Source organism: Syngnathus floridae, chromosome 9, assembly GCF_059516105.1.
Source record: "Syngnathus floridae isolate MCC-2025c chromosome 9, RoL_Sflo_1.0, whole genome shotgun sequence".
NCBI lineage: Eukaryota > Metazoa > Chordata > Actinopteri > Syngnathiformes > Syngnathidae > Syngnathus > Syngnathus floridae.
The window spans coordinates 2,699,794-2,707,129 of NC_142421.1; the positions used below are offsets into that span (position 1 = coordinate 2,699,794).

General features: G+C 47.8%; 1 long non-coding RNA gene across 9 annotated transcripts; it reads left to right on the plus strand.

Annotated features, from left to right (window-relative positions):
- The first annotated feature begins 786 nt into the window (after window positions 1-786).
- LOC148392883 (uncharacterized) lies at window positions 787-7,336 on the plus strand. 9 transcript variants are annotated; one of them, XR_015860526.1, is made up of 9 exons: window positions 787-1,080; window positions 1,193-1,250; window positions 1,331-2,179; window positions 2,280-3,557; window positions 3,623-4,891; window positions 4,962-5,066; window positions 5,720-5,789; window positions 6,045-6,188; window positions 6,973-7,336. It is a non-coding gene; the product is annotated as an uncharacterized LOC148392883 (long non-coding RNA). The 9 variants fall into 9 exon arrangements; XR_015860528.1 differs by lacking the exon at window positions 6,973-7,336 and having other exon boundaries at window positions 788-1,080; window positions 3,623-4,734; window positions 4,816-4,891; window positions 4,962-5,789; window positions 6,045-6,899; XR_015860529.1 differs by lacking the exon at window positions 6,973-7,336 and having other exon boundaries at window positions 788-1,080; window positions 1,331-1,777; window positions 2,069-2,179; window positions 4,962-5,789; window positions 6,045-6,899.

Below are 7,336 nucleotides of genomic sequence, written 5' to 3' on the forward strand. Positions count from 1 at the left end.
AGAAAATGACGTAACTTCCTGTTTACGAACGAGTCGTGAATTGCTTTTCCTGTTCACAGACTGAACGGTTTTGTGAAAGAACGAATTAATGAGTGAGTGATTTGCATTTCATTTCAACTTTTAGCTCCTTTAGAACATGAAAGGAGCTAAAACTTTTCACGCACCTGCACTTAACGAGGGAATCACACGGACACTCTATTAGGTACACCGCCATTTTCAAGTGTACCTAATAACAGGCCACTTTATGAGGGAAATATCATGGTCAAAGGTCACAGGTGTCAAGCTCTAGTCCTCGGGGCCGCGTTCCAACATGTTTCCCAAGATTCCCTCGTTAAGTGCAGGTGCGTGAAAAGTCGTGTCATCGTGTTTGTCGTATCATTGTGTGTGTGTGTGTGTGTGTGTGTGTGTGTGTGTGTGTGTGTGTGTGTGTGTGTGTGTGTGTGTGTGTGTATCACTACTGCAGTGTCGTGTTGGCTCGTGAGTGAACGATGGGTTCAAAAGAACGAATGTTTTCAGTGAACGGGAGTGAACGAAAAGATCTAAAGATCTTTGTAGCCATGAGGGAAAAACTTGTTTGGACCTGTTTGAAAATCATTGATTTGATATGACTCAAGAATTGTCAGTGTGGTGTTTCTTAGCAACTGACTTGAAAATGAGTCCACGGGAGCACTGCAACGGCGGCAGAATTTTTGCAAGAACAATTCATTTTAGGATGAACTCTCGATACAAATATTTTCATTTGATTGAAGGCAATGGTGTTAACCACTCGACCAGAGCCTGCTCGGAAACCAAAGGAGATTTGGTCATATTGATAGGGTATCCTCCATCCAAACATGTTCGGTGTTGAAAGTTTCAACGGATAGTCCGAAGCAACCCTTTCCACAGTAGTCACCATGACAGGCGACCACCTGGTGGCGTCAGTGTGCCGAGCGCCGTTGGACGATCAGGAGAAGAAGATTTGAATCGCGGGATATGACGTCAGGGCTTTAGGTCAATTGAAGACAGGTGTGCTCGCTCAAGTGGAGTTATCATATGCAGGTGCCACCGAGCGCGGGCCGTCGGCGGCGGACGGTTTCTCAGGTAAGCGAGCGTGCTAGCAAATGTTTGTCGTCTCCTGCCGTTTCTCACGACGGCACGCTTTGTTGCTTTTTCTCACAAGCCTTTTTTTAAAAATTTATTTTGTTTGTCGCAGGATTGTCGTACTCTCGTGACTCGGCAACGTCACGTCCACCGCGACGGTGGGCCTGGAGGTAAATTGTAGGCCGCAGGCCATTTAGCCCGTGAGCAAATGTTTGCAGTTTCTTACGATGCCATTTATTATTTCTTGCAGGATTTTCGCTGTCTCGGGAGTGCTTGAGGTTTCGGCACGGCACGCCACAATCCACTTTGCGTCGCGTCGCGTCGTCGCGCGTTTTGGTGGTATTTTAAATGTCTTTCGCGGTTGTTTTTTTCATGCTGGCCAGCATTTTTTTCATTCGTCTGTGTAGACTGTTCGTAAATGACGCCGCCGATAAGCGCGTGTTTGTCTGACCATAGGAAATGTTAGTTTGACTCTAGTCAACTTAACCATTTTTTTTATTATTTTATATGATGCGTGTGCCATTTCCGTGTCATGCAAACTGCTGGTGAATGCAACGTATATGTTACGTCGTGTCCAAATCGGACCAAATCCATTCAAAGATGGCGCCCGCTCGCTCTCGTTCCGTTACGCAACAAACATTTGCCCGGGTTATTTTCTCCCGTCTTGGACGCCGCCAACCTGGATCATCTGTTCAATGTGAGGGGAGTTGATGAATGATGAAATTAAAATATGAATTATAATCCTGAATAATTATCATAATTTACTACAATGTGATGATTATATATTTTTTCAAATGTAAAACTCTACTTAGAATGTATCAAATTCAAATATGAACTATAATTTTGATCGATTATCATAACTTACTACAATATAATATTTTTTTCAAATGTAAAACTCCTAGTATGTATAATTGTTGGTAAAAAATCATGCCATTGGCACTCGACTCAATGTCTATTTTTGTTGCAATCATTTGCTTGTCTTTTGTAGCACTAAATAAGGCCGCCCAGCCAGCATCCTTCTATACAAAGCAAGCAGGAGGCTCTTGAGGAGCCCTTTCAGTGATGCTGAGGACACTGAGGAAGAGGAGTCCTAAATCAGGTGAAAACCTGTTTTTGTCAAGTTTCAGCTTCCCAACACACAATGGTTGTCGAGTTTTAGCTTCCCAGCAAACAGTTAATGGCTGTCTGTGTTTTTGTAGGCTGCAAGAGGAGCCGAATGGGATAATTCCATATGAAAAGGCACAATGGCCTATCCAAAGGCGCAATGGCCTATCCAAAGGAGCGATGGCCTATCCAAAGGAGCGATGGCCTATCCAAAGGAGCCATGGCCTATCCAAAGGAGCGATGGCCTATCCAAAGGAGCCATGGCCTATCCAAAGGAGCCATGGCCTATCCAAAGGAGCCATGGCCTATCCAAAGGAGCCATGGCCTATCCAAAGGAGCCATGGCCTATCCAAAGGCGCGATGGCCTATCCAAAGGCGCGATGGCCTATCCAAAGGCGCGATGGCCTATCCAAAGGCGCAATGGCCTATCCAAAGGAGCCATGGCCTATCCAAAGGAGCCATGGCCTATCCAAAGGAGCAATGCCATATCCAAAGGAACAATGCCATATCCAAAGGAACAATGCCATATCCAAAGGAACAATGCCATATCAAGTCAAGAATCAAGCAATGCGCTGCAAAAGTCGTCGTGTGCGGATCATGTGCCCAGGAAGGGGCAGTGTGGTTGCCTTTGGTTATGGGTGCCGATCATGTGCCCAGGAGGGGGCAGTGTGGTTGCCTTTGGTTATGGGTGCACGACGGAAAGGTTGCAGGGCTGGACAGTGTTTGGGGCTCTGATGGTTGGTCTTGCTTAAGAGGTGTGCTGTGCTTTTAGCTTGTCTGGATCCAGCGTTGTCTTGCGCTTGGTTGCCATTGACGGCTCACATGGGGGAGGACACCAAACGAAACTTTGACGTGGAGCCAAATGTCCAATTTTGCCATATGACTTGTACCATTTTGTGTCTTTTTGTAACCTGCCACTGTCGTACTTGCTGCGTTCTTTGTTCTCCCCCGTCAGTGTAGGGGGCGGCGTTGGAGCGAGCCGGTTCCTAATGTCCAATTTTGCAACATGACTTGTGACATTTTGTCCTTTTCTCACCTACCACTGTTGTACTTAATCTAACCCTAACCTACCACTGTGGGACTTGCGTTCTTTGTTCTCCCCTAGGTGTTGGAGCGAGACAGTCAGATTTTGTCTTTTCCTAACCTACCACTGTCGTGCTTGATCTAAGCTGTGTGTCCTTTGTTCTCTAGGTGTAGGAGGCGGCGTTTGGGCGAGCTCGTCCACGAGGAAGACATAATGATGCGAGCAGCGCCCAACTCATTGCATGTTCTGCCTTTTGCAGGCCAGACGCAAAAGGGGGGGAGTGCACGGCCCGATCCGACCCGGCCCGACCCGGCGACGGTAACCAAGAGTGGCTAGCCGCTGTGATCAAGTAAGCAAGTGACCTACAACTTGGGGTGCTCTTTGAGTGTCTAACTTTTGTTTCTGTTTCTGCAGATGGCGACCGGGACGCGACAGCATCTGATCAGAGATGGACGGACCACTGTGGCATCACTCTGAAGTAGCAGAGTTGTGAGGGAGACCCGCTTCCCTGGAGGCGTCGACCTGCGTAGCTTCAACATGTGAAATGGATTTTTTTTTTTCTAATTCACACCAGCGGTGTCCAAATGTCTGTTTGAGGGCTGCATACTGAAACAAATTGAGCATTCTTTGACACAAATTCATTAAATCAATCACGAAATGTTGCCATTGATATTTAGCGCTACAAAGCAGTGTTGTGTTCATTTGTGTGGCGTGTTGATCAAGTTGGCCCGAGGCTGCCATTTGGACACCAATGGTGACGTGTGTGTAGGGCTGCACGTGTATTGGAAAACTGCCATATGGTGGTCTAGGTTATTGACATGCACTTTAAGACAGCAAAAATTTTTTTTTTTCATGTCTCAAATGAAACATGTTTTCTTGCCTAACTATTTGTAATGAGTTAAGACGATAAGTCATTGATGTAAGTTAGTTAACTAATCTAACTGATCTCATTGCGATCAAATAGTTAACCTCCATCCAAGAATTGTCCACAACTTGCCTCAATGCAGTGGTCTGGCCCAATACTGCCATAATCATTGATTTTCCAAAATGTTGTGCAGCCCTCATTGAGTGCCAAACGCGCAGCGACGGCAAGCGCAAGCGACCGCGCAGCGACGGCAAGCGCAAGCGACCGCGCAGCGACGGCAAGCGCAAGCGACCGCGCAGCGACGGCAAGCGCAAGCGACCGCGCAGCGACGGCAAGCGCAAGCGACCGCGCAGCGACGGCAAGCGCAAGCGACTGCGCAGCGACGGCAAGCGCAAGCGACTGCGCAGCGACGGCAAGCGCGAGCGACCGCGCAGCGACGGCAAGCGCAAGCGACCGCGCAGCGACGGCAAGCGCAAGCGAGACTTTTGTGCTTGTCTTGCAAGGTGGAAGAGACGATGTATGAAACAAAGAGCCGGTGGACGGAGGCCACCAGACCCGCGATTGGTGAGCGGGATGCAAAGGAAGGAATCACCCAAAGAAAGCAGTCGCCAAGTGTTGAAGAGGAGCCTGACGCATGACTGGCCAAGGCTGGCCAGAGGCGGTGACATGGCAATCCAATCTGCAAGCGTAGCGTACACACTTGTTGGGTTTAATTTGATTTCCTTATTTTTCTGCCTTTCAGCTGGCAGCGGATGGGGCGAGCGCCAGCCTGCACCGAGAGGGACTGGGCTGCACCCACAAGACCAGGGAGGGGGCAGGTAATGAGTACGTTGACAGAAGTGAACCGCATGCAACTGAGTGCCGTTTGTCTTTTTGCACTTGTGCGAGGCGAAAGACGAGTCCAACACCGGCCGGAGCAGACCCGGACCTTGGCCCGTGACGAGCGGCCCACACTAGACTGATGGGTGCAGATGCAGCCAGCGTTCCGGGGGAGTATGACTTTGTTTTTTCTTTTGTGCTTTCCCTACCCCTGTCTGTTTGAATAGGGTAACTTGTAGCACGCACGGGCATTTGGATTGCTGTGACCCTCTAGATACGAATTGGCAAAGTAGACAGCCCCTGCCTCCCCCCCCCCCTCTCTCTCTCTCGCTCTCTTTCTCCAACGTGCCCGGCAGTACCTGCATGGCCTGGTGCACTCAGGATGGAACGTGGCTATACCTTGCCCTTTGTGGAATACCAGGGTATAATGTCTGCCAGACTGGGTCCCAGTGTCGTCGACGGTGTCGAGGACGAGGAGATTCTCCGTGACGCTCTCCGTGACGTCACGTTTTCCTCTTTTTTTCCCACTCGGGGCCAAGCCAGCTCTACTCAGGGGGAACTGGCCGGTTGCGCTTAAGTGCGCACCAAAGCCTCTTCTTATCTCCTCTCGCTCTCTCCCTCCCTCCCTCCCTCCCTCCCTCCCTTTTTGTAAGGGGTTAAACATTTCATAACCCGGATGGCTCCAATGCGGGAGGGCCGTATGAGACATGCGCCAGCCCGTGCGTGCCGCTAGTTACCTGATTCAAATTTACCTTAGTCTAGGTTGGGGGGGGTGCTAGTGGAATTTTTCCCCTTGCTAAAACCACCACAATATGTCTGCCTTTCAGGATTGCTGGGGCACTGGATCTGATGAGTGCCTGCACAGAGAGGGACTGGACAGGACCGCGAGACCAGAGGGTAATAATAAAAAACTTTATTTGTAGAGCACCTTTCATACAAGAAATGCAGCTCAAAGCACTTTACAACAAAGAAAGAAATTATAAGCATTGAATTCTTCATATAGGAACAGATATAAAAAGAAAACAAAAACATTCATGTGTACATACGCTATTAATAAAGGGAGCTTGAAATAGGAGCACGCTTTAATACAGGTAATGAGTACGTCTACAGAAGTGAACCGCATGCAACAGAGTGCCGTTTTTCTTTTTGCAGTGGCACGAGGCGGAGGAGGAGTCCAAACGTCAAATACCGGCCGGGGGGGTGGGGAGCCAACCTTCGCCCGTGATGAGCGGCCGACACGAGACGGACGGGTGCGGATGCGGCGAGGGCAAAGCGCCCAGCCAGCATTTAAGGAGAGTATGACTGCATTTTTTCTTTTGTCCTTTCTTTCCTAAACCACTTTTTCACTGGGTGTGCACACTGGCTATCTGCATGATGCCTCTTTCTTTCTCTCTCAGCGCCGCGTCATTTTGCAATATTGTTGTTTTACTGTTGTTTTTTTAATCATGAAATGAACTGTTTGTACTGTAATTGTGTGTGTGTACCACTGAACTGCAATTAAACTCTGAACTGAATTCAAGTGGTCCATTTTAAACATTGGCATTGGCATTCTATCGTGCATACAAACTGGAATCATTTGAGACATTCTCAATGACAAGACAATTGTAAAGTTAAACTGAAACAAAATTGACTTAAATATGCAGTTTCAGGCTTTTTATTTATTTTTTTAACTACACAAAGAAAAGCTGCATGCATTCTAAATTGTTGACAAAAGCCAAGTAGCCAGACACCCATAGATGCAAACGACAAGTGTACAAACGGTCTCTGTTGCGATCAGTAAGTCATCTTTGGCAACCCTGCTTTAAAATGGCCACCGAAATCAGAATCTTGCAGAATGTTGGTACATTTTTCTGTAAGAGTAAAAGCTGTTATTTGAATCTAGTCAGAGCCATTTTTTGGTTTGTTTTGAATCGTCATGCATCATGTGGGCATTGTTGTGAATAAAATCAACAGTGGTGTGTTTGCTTCCTGTTGGTGGTCTTGTAAATAAAGTCAACTTTGGTGTCAGTCATCATTCGCCATGTGCCTCAATCGATGGTGCATTGCTTGAATGTGAAACTTCTTGCATGTTTTGTTGCAGGGCTTGGCGTCCCCATTGGGTGTCTGACTACAAAGAAGGCTGCTGCTGTCCAGTCCAGGTTGCTGCTATAGTCAATTGAATTTGTAACCTAGCGTGTAACTTCCAGGACCTTAGCTTTCAATTCAAAGCAGAGTTGCGTAACTACACGGCCAGCCTCAGCACATGTACTGGGTGGTACCACCCAGTTCAGAGTGAAGTAAAGGCCAGGGTGTTTTTCATACCGGCATCCTTATGAAATTGACCAGATCAGAAAGGCTACATGAATTCCAAGTGCTGCCACAGAGTAGCAGCATATTTGCCTCAACCTGTCTGATGCTGGGTCAATGCGATACAACCTAAGAAATAAAGTACTGCCGTTATCTCG